Source organism: Acinonyx jubatus, chromosome X (assembly GCF_027475565.1).
Source record: "Acinonyx jubatus isolate Ajub_Pintada_27869175 chromosome X, VMU_Ajub_asm_v1.0, whole genome shotgun sequence".
Taxonomy (NCBI): domain Eukaryota; kingdom Metazoa; phylum Chordata; class Mammalia; order Carnivora; family Felidae; genus Acinonyx; species Acinonyx jubatus.
Genome location: NC_069389.1, coordinates 49,653,642 through 49,670,774, shown reverse-complemented (window position 1 = coordinate 49,670,774; position 17,133 = coordinate 49,653,642). Strand labels below are relative to the sequence as shown.

The 17,133-nt window shown below is 36.8% G+C and overlaps 1 protein-coding gene across 10 annotated transcripts in view; it reads left to right on the top strand.

Moving 5' to 3' along the window:
* Window positions 1–17,133, top strand: part of ARHGEF9 (Cdc42 guanine nucleotide exchange factor 9) — a 193,883-nt gene that overhangs the window by 65,409 nt on the left and 111,341 nt on the right. Inside the window, exon 2 of one of the 10 annotated variants that reach the window (XM_053202383.1) lies at window positions 8,413–8,505. The exons of the other annotated variants lie outside the window; for them this stretch is intronic. The gene's annotated coding sequence lies outside the window, so the exon portion shown is untranslated. The remainder of the gene's footprint in view (window positions 1–8,412; window positions 8,506–17,133) is intronic. 10 annotated transcript variants of the gene reach the window in all.

Here is a 17,133-nt window from a genome sequence, read left to right as displayed (position 1 = left end):
CCTGAACCTTGATTTCCTCATCTGAAAAATAAGGATAACAGAATTTTATGAGGATTAAATGAGATCACATAAAGGTCTAAAGTGTTTAGCACAGTGCTTGGCACATGGTGGGTAACTGGCAAATGGTAACTTGATTTATCACCAGTATTATCCTCCTCATTATCACCCCACCACGTTATTAGCTCCAAAAGGTCTATGTATCAAGGCTGGCCTTAGTGGTTAAAAAAGGCCTCCTTTCTTGGAGGACTTTAAACCTAGGAAACACTGTTATCTGGTTGGAATTATTTAGGTGAGGTCAGTACTCAGAAGCAGAGAGGTAGACAAAATGATCTTTCATCCTCTTCTGTCCTGAAAATCTCCTAATGAAATATCCAATCCTTTTTCCTCTATGTATGTGGCATCTTCCGTCAGTCTTCAAGTGTCATCTCTGTTCCAGCTTAGCCTTGCTGCTTGATGAATTGGTCCCAGGGGTAATCAGAAAGAAAACATCAGTAACCATGGGTCTTTAGGATTAGTGTGTGGTCCTGTAAAGAAACAGCTTGTGTGTCTTGTGCTGACAGACCCTTCTTTAAAGGAAGGATTAAACTGTACCCCAGTGTTACCCCAATTCAAATGTATTTGACTTTCTGTGAAATGTCATTTTTATAATAAACAGTAAATAAAGGGATGGGGCAGAGTGATTCAGGGAGGCAAATGGCAGAGCCAAGCTTTAGCATATCAGTGAACTGGCATTTATGCTTCTGCTTCCAAGACCAGGAGAAGCACACATTCCTAGCAGCTGAAGCTTACCTTTGAGAAGACCACTGACTGGCTCAGGCATGCATGACAGAGTCTAGCCTAGGGTTTTCTGCCCTGGCTTCATGATGAAATAAATCACATGGGTGAAAAAAAAACCATCAAAATGTTTTTTTTTTTAAACATCAAAACTCAGGCTCTAGGCTAGTTAAATCAGAATCTTTGATGTTGAGAACCACTGCTCTATACCAGAATAGTGTTGTATGTAACTGATGAATCACTAAATTCTACTTTTGAAACTAATATTATATTGTATGTTAACTAAAATTTAATAAATAAAAAAAGAAATATAATGTTAGCCACAAATGTGAGCCACATGAATCACAAATTCAAGCCACAAATATAATTAAATTTTTCTAGTAGCCACAGTAAAAAAAAGTAAAAAAAAAATACAAAAATACAGGTGAAATTAATTTTAATATATTTTCTTAACCCAATGTATCCAAAATATTATCATATAATATATATTATCACTATGAAAATTGTTAATAATATATTTTTCTACTGAAATTTGGTGTGTATTCTATGATGGCAGTATATCTTCATTTACATTAGTCACATTTCAGGTGTTCATTAGCCACATGTGGCTAGTTGCTACTGTATTAGCACAAGTCTAGACTGAGGACTGTGATAACAGACTAGGGCCGTTAATGACAGGGTACAAGTCATAATTTAGAGGTCCAGTGTTCTATCTACTATACTAATATTTATTCTTTGAGAAATTAAGATCGCATTACATGTTGCCTCAGATTGTATCCAGAATGAGCATTTGATCATTGTGAACCTTTTTGTTTTAATAATAGTTGAATTTTTCACACCTCTACATGGGAGTACATGGAACCCTAGGGGCCAGCTGTTGTGGTGTTATAAGTAAAAAGAAAGGGGGTCAGGCTGTTTCATGAATGATATGAATGATATGAATATTTTTGTGGTGTTACCAGTAAAAGGAAAGGGGGTCAGGCTGTTGCATGAATGTTATGAATATTATCTCTTTCAATTCTCCTTTATGACAATTTATGTTTAGGTTTACATTTCTGGTGGGATTTTGTGATATTCAAGGGATTGAATGATGGAGGTTGTATAGACTCTTATCTAGTAGATATTTTCTAGTAGTAGATATTTTAAAATAAAATTGCTGTCTCCATTATTCTACATTGATTTTGGTTGAGGTTAGAATGGTATTATGGAAATGGTACTAGCTATATTAAGAAATGATAGACCTGAGTCCTAGTCATGGATCTCTCAACCATTTGGTATATGATCATGGGCTTTTATTTTCTCCTTTATTTCTGAAGCACCTTCTAGAATTTATTCAAGCTCTGACATGTATAGGTAGGACATAGAAGGAAATCACATTGAACTATTCAATCTTTATTAGTGCTGATGTAGTTGGTATGTACATGGGTAACTTTCTGGGATACTTCACCTTCATGTTATAGGACAGTGACCTGCTTTATCCAGACTCACCTTGACCTGAGATTCAGTAACTCCTTGAAAACATCATCCCTAGGTTGCTTGGCACATAACATGAAAGTATATTAGGAGGGAAAAAACTTTCCACTGAACTCCATACCAACTGGACACCTTTGTGGATCACTGAACCAACTTGGTCACTGATGTAGTGGGGCATCCCCATTCCCTACCTGGAAGTCCCATTGTTGTATGAGCACCCCAGTACTAGGATAGATAATCAAGGGTTCTTAGGGTAGTTATGTCCAAGCTAGTCTTACTTTTTATTAAGTTAAAATCCAGTGTGGAGTCTAAGGAATGCAAATTCTTTTAGTTTCCAAGTTTTTAGTTAAATTCCAGCTAATTAACATACAATGCAGTATTAGCTTCAGGTGTAGAATTTAGTGATTAATCACTTCTGGTGCTCATCACAAGTGCCTTCCTTAATACCATCACCTATTTAACTCATCCCCCCAACCTGCCACGCCTCCTGCCACCACCTCCCCTCCAGTAACCACCAATTTGTTCTCAATAGTTTAGAGTCTATTTCTTGGTTTGTCTCTCTCTCCCCCCGACCCATGTTCATTTGTTTTATTTCTTAAATTCCACATATGAGTGAAATCATATGGTATTTGTCTTTCTTTGATTTATTTCACATAGCATTATTTCTCTAGCTCCATCCACATCATTGTAAATGGCAGGATTTCATTCCTTTTTCTGGCTGAATAGTATTCCAGTGTGTGTGTGTGTGTGTGTGTGTGTACCACATCTTCTTTATCCACTCATCAGTCGATGGGCATTTGAGCTGTTTCCATAGTTTGGCTATTGTTGATAATGCTGTTGTAAACATCAGGGTGCATGTATCCCTTCAAATCAATATTTTGATATCCTTTGGGTAAATTCCTAGGAGTGCAATTGCTGGATCCTGGGGTAGTTCTATGTTTAACTTTTTGAGAAACCTACATACTGTTTTCCAGAGTGGCTGTACCAGTTTGCATTCCCATCAACAGTGTAACAGGGTTCCCCTTTCTCCAGATTCTCACCAACACCCATGGTTTCCTGTGTTGTTAATTTTAGCCATTCTGACAGGTGTGAGATGATATTCACTGTAGTTTTGATTTCCATTTCCCTGATAATGAGTGATGTTGAGCATCTTTTCTTGTGTCTGTAGGCCATCTATTTGTCTTCTTTGGAAAATGTCTATTCATGTCTTCTGCTCATTTTTAACTGAATTATTTGTGTTTTTTTGGTTGTTGAGTTTTATAAGTTCTTTATATATTTTGGATACTAATGCTTTATCAGATACGTCATTTGTAAGTATCTTCAACCATTCTGTAGACTACCCTTTAGTTTTGTTGATTGTTTCCTTCGCTGTGCAGAAATTTTCTATTGTGAGGAAGTTTATTTTTGCTTTTGTAAGCAACCCAGATTCTTGCATCATTTGTGCTGTTAGATGTGCAGCTTGAGCAGCTTTCTGTACATCTTTGAAACTCAGTTTTCCTCCTTGTAAAATGGGGATAATTGAGTATTATGAAAATATTCTGTAACCTGTGGTATCTTGGTTACCTGTAATTAGGAAGTTTGATACCATTTTGGCTGCTTTATAAATTGCTAGGTATATGTGTCTCCTACCCAGTCAAATATTTGAATTTCCTGTTTTTCAGAATTTTATTCTGTATGTGTGTTTGTGTGTGTGTGTCTGTGTGTGTTATCAGATTTTCTCCCTTCTGAACTTGGGATATGGCTTTACAAAAACAATGCAGGAGTTGATGTACTTTGCCAGCAATTAGATTAAGTAAATTACAGCTTTCTGAACATCAGTCCCCATATGTACCTATTGACATCTTCAGCTGCTTTCCTGGGCTGATTTCCCCCCAGGAGCTGACAGCAGACTGCTGAGATATGATTGTACCTAGAAGTAGCAAATCCCACCCCTCTAGTGGGCCTCCTTTTACATGCTGAGCCCTAACTCCAAATCATTCTGGCTCTCATTTTGTTTGTCTCCATGTAAAAAGGGGCTTTGTTTCTGACTCTGGGTCATGGCCTGGGGAGGACCTACTGCCCACTTGAGGGCAAGATGTGTACAGGACACATCTTATTTGTGGTAGTAGGTGAAGCCTGTGTGACAAAGCATAGGTTTGGTCAGAAAGTAAAGAGCCTGTTCAGATATCATCAGCATGTATTTTCCTTGTTTCTTCAAATTCTAGATTTCTCTGGTTTCTGGCCTAGCTTGAGGCAAGGGATTGAAAGGATGAGCTAATCAGGTCATTACTCTTATTCCTTGCAATTGTACAGATTAGATGTCACAGTAACTGTCTCCTGTTTATAGGGAAGCTCACTGTTTCAGAGTGTTTCTTGGCTTTTAATTACATAGAATCTCTTTTTGGCTGCATTTTGGGAAAGATTTTCACATGTATGAAACCCTAGACTCATAGTAGATTTAGAATTGGAAACACTCATCTTTGTCAGCAGCAGCCAACTTAGATTTTTATGGGGTCCATATCAGTAACTTACATAAGTAAAGCAATCTGAGACTAGGGTAAGTGGTGGTATGTGTCCAGTTGAAAATCTATATGAAATTTAAAGTGAAAAAAAGTGAAAAAAAGTGATTTCGATGGTTCTTATTGGTGGGGTAGGGTGTAGGAAGGAGGAAAATCCAGTGGGGTGAGATTTTCTGTTTTTTTTTTTCAAGAAAAGCCAGAAATTGGATTTTATGTAAAAACCTCCATACTTTAAGTGTTGATCAGTAATTCACTTTTTTTAAAAAAGAAATACTGTGAGGGACAAACAGAACACATCTCTGGGCTAAATTGGTTCTCCAAGTCTCAGCTTGTGACCACTGATCAGCCCGACCTCCTAATTGTATAAATTCTGAGGAGACATAAATCCAGAAAATGCAAGTGACTTGCTCAACTTATGTAGTGAATTAGTGACAAAACCAGCACTTGAATGTAGACCTCCTGAATCTTAAGACAGTTAAAGTCTTTGTCTAGTAAGTATAATGTCTGGGCTTCTTCAGGTATGATTTCTGTTCATTTCTTTCCCTGTGAATGGGCCATAATTTCCTGTTTCTTTGTATGCCTTGTAATTTTTTCATTGAAACTGGAAATTTTGAACATTTTAGTGTCATAACTCTAGAAATAAGATTCTTCACCTTCCTCAGGATTTGCTGTACTTGATTGTTGAGGGCTGTGGTCTGTTTGTTTTGCGACTTTTCCAAAGTTTGTGTGTGTGTGTGTGTGTGTGTGTGCGTGCAAGCAAAGACTGTATTCCTTGTCGTGTGGTGACTAAAATCTCTGTTATGTTATCTTATTGGTCTGCCAGTCACCTGACAGAGAACTATTTAAGTACTGAAGTCAAGAAAAACAAACAAACGAACAAACAAAAAACGTTGTTCTCCTGCTCTTTGCAGCTTGGCTCTGAGCTGGGGCACTTCTTCAACACTACTCCATGCTGCTCACAGTTTTGCCTTAGTTTTCTTTTACTACTCTCCTATTCTCATGTAGCCCACTCCTCCAAAAGTGTAAGCCTATAATTATTTCAGGCTTTTTATGAGCATGAATCTATTCCAAGTCATGTATGTTGTACCCTTACTTCCTCAGTGTGTACAGTGGCCTTCTGAGTCCTTATTCTCCCAAGGAATTTCTTTCTCAGTCTCTTCCTTCCTGTGCTGTTGGGTCTGTTTTCTACTTTCCCCTTCTTCCATGCCTTACTCTAAGTGATCATAGGCAATGTATATCTTTAAATCTTTTAACAGAAGCAGTCACTGCCTGGGAAGCCACTTTAGCTCAAGGGAGTAGGGGTACAAAACAAAGTTGTTTTTTTGTTTTGTTTTTTGACTGTTCTCTGTGCCTGTCCCTAAGTGCCAAACAGGTCAAAATACACAGCCACAGTATTTTATGAACAATATCATTAGCCTGGCACCAGCAAGTTGCATGAGGAAAAGGGAGCCCTCTTGCATTGTTTGTGGGAATGCAAACTTGGGAATGCAAACTTGTGGGAATGCCTCTCAGCTGCTGGGGAAAAGGGGATAGTAGACAAATGAACAAAAATGCCTCAACATTCTCTAACACATTTTAGCTTCCTCTTTTTGCATTAAGAAATCCCTGATTGCAGTAAGCTTTGGATCAGATTCTAGAATTTTGAAAAAGTTGGTTCTATCAGTATTTGCAAGCTAATGATTGTTTCAGTGGAGGGATTGAGTTTTGTACATCCTAATCTATAATTTTTAGCGATGTTTTTCCCCGCTTGAATCTTAATCCTGTGCTTGCTGGGCTGTAGAATATCAGGAAAGGATATGCTTGGGCTGCTAACAAGACTTTTAACACTTGAGGACCTACCTCCATTCAGTGGCAACACTGTTTTGCTTTCTTGTGATGACTTAATATATGCCAGCCATTGTTTATCCACTCAAGCTTCAAATGGATATAGGCCTTTAGCCTTAACCATCTACATAGAAGTTTCTTGTTTGTGGACCTAGAGGTGACTCATTACAGAATATGTGAGTTGAGGCTGACATTAGTAGGAAGGGCCTTTCTCTCTAGTTTACAGAGATTTATCTCCTCCATAGTAGAATTTAAAATGGCATTATTAGCACTTACATGATCTATCTTAATGGGTTCTCACTGTGTACATGCTTTGGATGAGATCATTTACTACATCCTTTGGCTAATTGGAAGGGGATTTTTTAAAATATGGAGCCATCTTCAGCTCAGAGAAAACCCTAAATCTGACTGTTGCCTGACCCATGTGATTTCCTCCAAATTCAAGTAGGTCACAATGTAGGTCTCTCTTAGAATCTCCCAAATTTAAAGCAACATTGAATGTCATATAGTGTATCCCATAGTCTCTAGGCAGGAGTTACAGCCAAATAGCCCTGAACTTCTGAGAACCTGGCCAGAGTTCTTTGCTAAAAAGTAGTTGAAGATAACATTTAGCAGATCAAACTCTCCTGCCTCTCCTTCCCTTCCACCACATGATCAGAGAAACACACGATCAGGGGAGGGGCAGAGAGAGAGGGAGAAAGAGTCTCAAGCAGGCTCCGTGCTCAGCATGGAGCCCAACATGGGGCTTGATCTCATGACTGTGAGATCCTGATATAAGCCAAAATCAAGAGTTGGGCACTTAACTGATTGAGCCATCCAGGCACCCTCCAAAAACAAATAACCTAATTAAAAAATGAGAAGACATGATTAGACATTTTTCCAAGGAAGACATCCAGATGGTCAACAAACATATGAACATTTTCACAGCATCACTGATCATCAGATAAATGGAAATCAAAATTACAATGAGATATCACTACACACCTCTCAGAGTGGGTAAAATCAACAACACAAGAAACAACAGGTATTGGTGAGGATGTGGAGAAAAGGGAACCCTCTTGCGTTGTTTGTGGGCATGCAAACTCAGGTGCAGCCACTCTGGAAAGCAGTGTAGAGGTTCCTCTACAAGTTAAAAATATAACTACCCTATATTACAGCAATTGTACTACTAGGCATTTACCCAAAGAATAAAAAAAATACTAATTCAAAGGGATACATGCTCCCCAATGTTTATAGCAGCATTATCTACAGTAGCCAAACTATGGAAATAGCCAAAGTGTCCATTGACTGATGAATGGGTAAAGAACACACACACACACACACACAATAGAATATTACTCAGCCATAGAAAAGAATGAGATCTTGCCATTTGCAAGGACATGGATAGAACTAGTGAATATTATGCTAAGTGAAATAAATCAGAGAAAGACAAATACAATAAGATTTCACTCATATGTGGAATTTAAGAAACAAAACAAATGAGCAAGGGGAGGGAAAAAGAGACAAACCAAGAATCAGATTCTTAGCCATAGAAAACAACTTCATGGTTACCTGAGGGGAGGTGGGTGGGGGGATGGGTTAAATAGGTGATGGGCATTAAGGAGAGCACTTGTGATGAGCACAGAGTGTTGTATGTAAGTATGGAATCACTGTATTGTGCACTTGAAACTAATATTACACTGTTTGTTAGCTAACTAGAATTTAAGTAAGAAGTTAATGAAAAGTCATCTAATTCAGCTTCGTTGTTGCTGTTTGAACGCCTCCAAAATGTTCCTACCTCCTAAGTGTTCATCTAGTCACTGCTTTTATGCCTCCATTAACAAGTGGCTCCCTATCTTTTCAGACCACTGATTGTAGGTGAAGACAACTCTGAGAGAGTTTGTCCTTATGTTGAACTGAAATCTGTCTTTCTGGAACTTCTACTCATGGAAATGGTGTAAGTGGCTAAGAGCACTATCTCTGTAGATAAAATCTGGATTAGAATAGTAGCCTTCCTATTTATTAGCAGTATAACGATGGGCAGATCACTTGTATTTTCTTTGCTTCAGTGATCTCGTCTTTAATTTGATGAGATAATAGTACCTACCTCATTAATTTGTTGTGAGGACTAAACAGAACTATGCCTTTTGCATATTTCTTTTAAATTACTGATAGTAGGTTCTGGCATATAGAAAGCAATAATAATGATACTACTAGTAGCAAATTTTCAATGTTAATAGTGGAAGTAATGTCCTTATTTTACCCCACCCCCACACCCTCCTCAGAAGGCACTGACCCTCTACTCTGTAGTTCTTCAGACATCTGAAGTCTGAGATGAAGTCTACTAAGCCTCACCTGTTCTCCAGGCCTTTGTATGTGGCTAGATGGAGGCCATTTGACCAGTAAAAGCTTCTGTTCCTCCACTTACCCACTTGTATGAAGACATGGGCTGCAGGGAAGCTCAGAGATGTTGATACTGCCAGCCTCACAAAACTAATAGAAATGGCGTTATAAGTAATGAGTCTGCTGAATATGTAATTGAATGGTGTAGTTTCTTGGCTGATCTGGCTTCTACCAACAGGCATAATTTTACTGGGGCTATACATAAGCAGTTAGCCCTCATTTATGACTGCATAAATTTTAGAACACTGTTATACATTGCAGTCAGAAATGAATTGGAAAAATATCTTTTGTAAGATGTATTGGGGGAACAGAGCCGTTGTAATAGGCCTGTAAATTCTGCCAATTTGTCCAGCTCTTTAGCTGTTTGATAAGCTTATTAAGGTAGTGAGGTTATTGACTCAGTGGGGCTTGAGACTGAGGGTCATATGTGGGGTGGACTCATGCCCTCATTCAGTTATATATTAGGCAAGTATAAGTTACTGTTAAGTAACACATTTAATAATGGTGTGACAAATCAGACAAGGCCAGCAGTAGCCCTGAAGCTGCAATACAGTCAGATAAACTTGAACTGAGGCCAGATCTTAGAAGTTTACCTTTCCATATGGATTAGAGTGGGCTGAGGGCATGGGATGAGTGAGGACCCTTCCAACTGCACATGTTTGGGGAAAGTCCAACCCAGTAGGTAGAGTGCAGTGTCAGTAGAAAGCAGATAAGGTAGCTTCGCTGCCATGGCAAATGGTTGCTATTAGTGGGTCTAACATTTAATTGCTGGCTGTGTTTCAATTAAGCAGGTGACCAGGAATCTAGAAACAGGCAGTGTGCAGTGAATCAGTAATGGTTTCCTCATCTGTAGAATAAATCTGTTCATCCAATAGATGATCCTCAAGTTGTTACTGAAGAGGTACAAATGTACTTTATTTAAATTTTTTAAAAAAAATGTTTATTTTTGAGAGAGACTGAACAAATGGGATGGGGCAAAGAGAGAGGGAGAAACAGAATCTGAAGCAGGCTGCAGGCTCCGAGCTGTCAGCACAGAGCCCAATGTGGGGCTCAAACCCACAAACCATGAGATCATGACCTGAGCTGAAGTCAGACGCTTAACCGACTGAGCCAGCCAGGTGCCCCTGTACGGACATAATTTAGACCTGGAGCCCATCCTACAGAAGTCTGATAGATATGAGAACTTACGCAGAAGGGAAATGTCTTACCTAAGCTCTGTGACCTTGGCCAAATCATTTCTCTTGGAAGGCCTCAGTTTTCTCCAGCTCATAATCTATATATTATTTTTCATTAAGGTAAAATACACATAACATAAAATTTACCATTTTGGGTCTTTTAAAGTATGGAACTCAGTGCATTTATGATGTTTTACAACTATCACCACCATCTAGTTCCAGAACTTTTTAATCACTCCTAAAAGAAACCCATACCCATTAGCAGTCATTCCTCATTCCTCCCTCATCACAGTCCCTGGGCTCCATAATATTTTGTACACAGGTCTGCAGTTGGAAGGTAGACGATAGTTAGGGAAGGAATATTGTTTAGTAGCAGCTGAGGTCAGGGAGAAGCATATGACTGGAGTAGCCACAGGAGAATACCTTAGCCTGGATAGGGACTACAAGGAGTTAGAAATACAAGGCAGAACCCTAAACAAGGAGCAGGCCAGATTTGGAACAGTGGTAGAGTTCTGCAGGATGAGATAGTGAGACCCTGCCAGTATAGTAATAAATGGCATGGCCTAGACAAGATAACAGTTCTGATTTCAAAGCCAGTGTTTTTCCAGGTCACTATGCCAAAATAGGTTTTCTGAATGTCTGTCAAATATTGTGAACTTTCTGGAAGATGAATAACTCAGGTCAGCTTGATTTCAGCATCCTCCCTTAGTGTGGCTTTCATCCTGAAATCAGAGAGGGCAGGGTTTTGTACTTCCATATCTGGATAGTTTAACTAGAACCCTTATCTTTCTTTTATCCCAAACAGACTGCAAATCAAAGGAAATACAGATAAAATGAACATTTAAAGGTCCTGGCAGTCAATTAATATGTATATGTCTACACATGTTATTTGTTTGCTGCTACTCCCCCAAGGCACAAGACCATGCACATAATGTTTGTGAAATAAATCCTGGGTGATTTAATTTGGCACAAGTATTATTTTAGTGGCTATTTAACTAATAAAACCTAAATTCTATCAAGACCTAACCAGGCAATAGGCCAATGAAAACCAGTTAAAAGGAAAAGACTTAGGTGTAATATGGGGCATAGTCTGTTTCAGAGACATCTAATGGGGTTTTTTTGGGGGTCACAATTATACTATTAAATATAGATTTGAATAGATATTTGAATGCCTACATATTGAACATATATACTATGGAAAGTATTTGAAATATTTGAGGGTATTTACTTGATTTGAAATATTTTTTCAATGTTTAAAAACTTATTTATTTTTGACAGAAAGTTTGTATATATTTAAGGTATACAATTTAATATTTTGGTATATGTATACATTGTGAAATTATTATCACAAACTTCTTAACATATCCATCACTTCTTGTAGTTAACTAATACTATTACTTTTTATGTAAGAACACCTGAGTTTAATTCTCAGAACATTTCAAGTGTATAATATATTATTATTACCTATAGTCAACATGCTATACGTTAGATATCCAGAATTTATTCATCTTATAACTAAAAGTTAGTATCCTTTGATGAATATCTTCCCTTTTCCCTGATAGCCATCATTGTACTTTCTGTTACTATGAATTTGACTTTTTTTTAGATTCTATATATAAGTAAGATGAAGTGATCTTTCTGTATCTGGCTTATTTCACTTAGTTTAATATCCTCCAGTTGCAACCATGTTGTTGCAAATACCTGTATATACTTTTTTTATATATTGGGGTGCCTCAGTGGCTCAGTTGGTTATCTGACTCTTGGTTTTCGCTTCAAAAGTCATGGGATTGAGCCCCATGTTGAGCTCCACACTGAGCACAGAACCTGCTTGGGATTCTCTCTCTCTCCCTCTGCTCCTCTCTCCCACTCACTCACTCTCTCCCTCTCAAATAAAAAAAAAATAATTAAAAATTTTTTTAAAGTTAATTTAAAATAAAAAATAAACAGTACTATTCCCTTGTGTATATATTCCATTTTGTGGAGTTTTCTTTTCCATTTATCAATTGACTGACATTTATGTTGTTTCCCTATGTTGGCTACTGTGAATAAAGCTGTAATGAACATGGGAGTGCAGATTTCTCTTTGAACCAGTGATTTTATATCCTTTGGATATATGCCCAGAAGTGGAGTTGCTGGATCATATAATAGTTCTACTTTTAATTTTTTTGAGGTACCTCAAAACTGTTTTCCATGATGGCTGTACCAATTTACATTCCTACCTATAGTGCACAAGGGCTCACTTTTCTCCACATCCTCACAAACATTTGTTATCTTTTGACTTTTTGACTAGCTATGCTAACATGTATGAGGTGATATCTCATTAATGTTTTAATTTTCATGATCTCAGGTCATGATCTTGTTCAAGCCCTGCATCGGGCTCTGGGCTGACAGCTCAGTCTGGAGCCTGCTTCGGATTCTGTGTGTGTCTCTCTCTCTGCCACTGCCATGCTCACACTCTGTCTCTGTCTCTCAAAAAGTGAATAAACATTAAAAAATATTTTAAAAATGTAGTTTAGGTCCAATATTTCCTTATTGATTTTCTCCTGTATGATCTATAAATTGTTGAAAGTGGGATACTGAAGTCCCCTACTATTATTGTGTTGTTATTTCTCCCTTCAGATCTGTTAATATTTGCTTTCTATATTTCGGTGCTCCAATTTTGGGTGCACATGTATTTACTATTGTTATTCCTCTTGATGTATTGATCCCTTTATGATTATATAATTACCTTCCTTGTCTCTTATTACAGTTTTGACTTCTAATCAACCTTTTTTTTCTGATATAGGTATAACTACCCCTACTCTGTTTTGGTTTATATATTCATGGAATATCTTTTTCCATTACTTTCAGCCTAGGTGTATCCTTTTTTCTTTTATTTTTTTTTTAACTGAAGTATCATTAACATACAGTATTTTATTAGTTTCGGGTGTACAATTTAATGATTCAAAAATTCTATGTATTTTTAGTGCTCATCAAGATAAGTGTATTCTTAATCCCTGTTATGTATTTTACCTATTCTCACACCCACTTCCCCTTTGGCAATCACCAGTTCATTCTCTGTATTCAACAGTCTATTTTTGTTTGTCTCTTTTTTTGTTCATTTGTTTTGTTTCTTAAATTCCTGAATAGACATTTTTCCAAAGAAGACATACCAATGGCCAACAAACACATGAAAAGATGCTCAACATCTCTATTCATCATGGAAATGCAAATTAAAACCACAATGAGATATTACATTACACTTGTCAGAATGCATAAAATCAAAAATACAAGAAATAACAAGTGTTGGCAAGGATGTAGAGAAAAAGGAATCTTGTACACTGTTGGTGGGAATGCAAATTGGTGCAGCCATTGTGGAAAACAGTATTCAGGTTCCTCAAGTGGTTAAAAATAGAATTACCATATGATCCAGTAATTACACTTTCACATATTTACCCAAAGAAAATGAAGACACTAATTCACAAAGATATATGAACTCCTATGTTTATTGCAGCATTATTTATAATAGCCAAGATATGAAAGCAACCCAAGTGTTCATTGATAGCTGAATGGATAAAGTAGATGTGGTACACACACACACACACACACACACACACACACACACACACACTGGATTATTACTCAGCCATTAAAAATTCATGAAATTTATGGGCTACTGGGTGGCTCAGTCAATTGAGCGCCCAGTTTCAGCTCAAGTCATGATGTTGCAGTTTGTGAGTTCAAGCCCCGCTTTGGGCTTTGTGCTGACAGCTCAGAGCCTGGAGCCTGCTTTGGATTCTGTGTCTTTCTGTTCCTCCTCTACCTGTGCTCTCTCTCTCTCTCTCTCAGAATAAAAAAACATTTTTAAAAATCATGAAATCTTGCCGTTTGTACCAACATGAATGGACTTAGAGGATATAATGCTAAGTGAAATAAGTCAATCAAAGTAAGACAAAAAACATATGATTTCACTCATATGTAGAATTTAAGAATCCTTAAATATCCCTAAAGCTTAAGTCAACCCCATAGCCAGCATATAGTTGGGTCTTGTATTATATCCATTTAGTGACTCTGTGTCTTTTGATTAGAGATTTTAATCAATTTCCTTAAAGTAATTATTGGTAAGTAAGTACTTATTATTGCCATTTTGTTCATTGTTTTCTGGGTGTTTTATAGATTCTTTGTTTCTTCCTCTCTTGTTCTCTTCCTTTATGATTTGATTATTTTCTATACTGGTATACTTTGATTCCTCTTTATCTTTTATGTATCTACTATAGATTTTTGTTTTATGGTTGTCATAAGGCTAACACAAAACATCTTAAGAGTTTTAATAGTCTACTTTAAGCTAATAACAAGTTTGTCCTAATACAAAAGCTCAACACTTTTACCCTCCACACACATTTTATGTTTTTGATATCATTGCTTATATCTTTTCTGGTTTTATTTAAATTCCACTTAATTAACATACAGTGTAATATTAGTTTCAGGTGTACAATATAGTGATTCAACACTTTCTTACATATTTTTATATTGTGTATACATTAACAAAATATTGTAGCTATAGTTATTTATAATGTTTTTGTCATTTATTCTTTATACTAGAGTTAACTGATTTACATACAATTCTATTAGAGTATTCTAGTTTGACTATATATTTACATTTACCAGTGAACTTTATGCTTTCATACAATTTTGTGTTACTAGTCAGCATCCTTTCTTTTCAGCTTGAAGAACTCCATTCCTTGTAATACAGTTCTAGTGGTGGTGAACTTCAGCTTTTTTTATCTTAAGAATGTCTTTATCTCTCTTTCAGTTGATTTTGATGGCTTTGCTGGGTGAAGTATTCTTGGTTGGCAGTACTTTTCCCTTTTTAAAAAAATAAATTTGTGATTTTTAAAATTTATTTTGAGAGAGAGAGAGGGAGGAAGGGAGAGGGAGAGAGAGGAGGGGAATAGAGAGAATCCCAAGCAGGCTCCACTCTGTCAATGCAGAGCCCAATGTGGGGCTCAAACCCATGAACCAAAGTCAAGTGTCAGATGCTTGACCGACTGAGCCACTCAGATGCCCAGGCTAGCAGTCTTTTTCTTTCAGTAATTTGAATAAACATCCCACCTTCCTGGCCTGCAAGGTTTTTGCTGAGAAATGCATTGATAGCTTTGTGGGAGTTCTTTTGTATATGAGAAGCTCCTTTTCTCTTCTGCTTTCAAGATTTTCTCTTTGTCATTAATTTTTGACATTTTCATTATAATGTTTCTGAGTAAAGTCTTCTTTGGATTGAACCTGATTAGGGACCTTTGAGCTTCAAGTACCTGGATGTCCATATCGTTCCCCAGATTTGGGAAGTTTTCCTCTATTGTTTCTTTAAATAAGCTTTCTGCCAGAGGCATCTAGTTCCTACCCCCTATACATTTTGAACACTTTTGTTGTCAAATTTTTTTAATTTTTAATATTTCATTAATTTTTTTAATGTTTATTTTTGAGAGAAAAAGAGAGTGAGACAGAGCGTGAGTGGAGGAGGGCCAGAGAGAGGGAGACACAGAATCCGAATCAGGCTCCAGGTTCTGAGCTGTCAGTACAGAGCCTGACATGGGGCTTGAACCACGAACCGTGAGAACATGACCTGAGCCGAAGTCAGACGCCTAACCTACCGAGCCACCCAGGCGCCCCTGTTGTCAAATTTTTAATGCATGCCAATCTGGTGGCTGTAAAATATCATCTCATTGTGGTATTACATTACACTTTTAATATTTCTGAACGAAATGAGCATATTTTCATAGGTTTATTATTCATTCATAATTCCTTATCTGTGAAATGTATCTAAAGTTTTTTCCCATTTTTTCCTAATGTGTTGTTGGTGTTTCTTTAATTTTTAAGACCTTCTTTATACATTTTGGAGACTAATAATTTATGCAAACATTTCTTCCCAGCTTATGGCTTGTCTTTTACTTTATTTATGCTACCTTTTTAGAGAGAAGTTCTTAAAGTGATGAAACTTATTGATTTCCTTCTTGTTTTTACTTTTTTTTTGGTTTCTTAAATTTTCAGAGGCCATAAAGTCATTCTTCTAAGTTGTTTTTTGAAAGTTTTTATAGATCTGTTTTTTTTTAATTTTTAAAATATTTATTTTTGAGAGAGAGAGAGAGAGAGAGAGAGAGAGCATGCGAGGAGCAGAGAGAGGATCCAGGCTCTGAGCTGTCAGCATAGAGCCTGCCATGGGGCTCAAACTCACAAATCATGAGATCATGACCTGAGCCGAAGTCAGAGACTTAACTGACTGAGCCACCCAGGTGCCCCTTTATAGCTCTGTTTTTAATTTTAAGTATTTAATCCCTTGGTAATTTGTTATATATGGTGTGATAAAAGGACCTGGTTTTATTTTCTTCCATTTATTAAACAAACTCTTATTTTCTCAGTAATTTGCAATGCTAGATCCTACTGTATCCTGTTCTCATATACATTTGAATTTCTGATACTTTACAGTTGGTTCCATTGGCTTATCTTCATTATTATAGTTTTACTATAACTATAATATAGTCTTGGCTATAACTATAATAATGTCTTGGCTATTCTTTTTTTAAATTTTATTTGTATACCTTTTATAATGAGCTTATTATGTGTTCCAAAATCCCCATTGAGATTTTGGTTTGAATAAATTTAGTCACTAAATCAAACTAACGAGAATTGATATTTTTATAATATTGAGGCTATCTAAAAGCATGTTTTCACTCTCCATTTATTTCAATTTTAATGCCTCTCAAAAAACTTATTTATTTTCTTCAAAGTGCCTATGAATATTTCCTTTGATTTACTTTTAGCAGTTACATATTGTTTTATAATTATAAGTAATATCTTTGTAAAATCATATTTTTCCCTAGATGATATTTAGTAACAAAAATTCTGTTTACTTTTGTATGTTGATTTGACATCTGCCAACTTTGGCAAAGGCATCTAGTTTTGCTGATTAGGCATATTTATGTCTATGAAGTGTTTCCCTGTACCCCACACCAATTCTGGCTTGAGCTCTCACC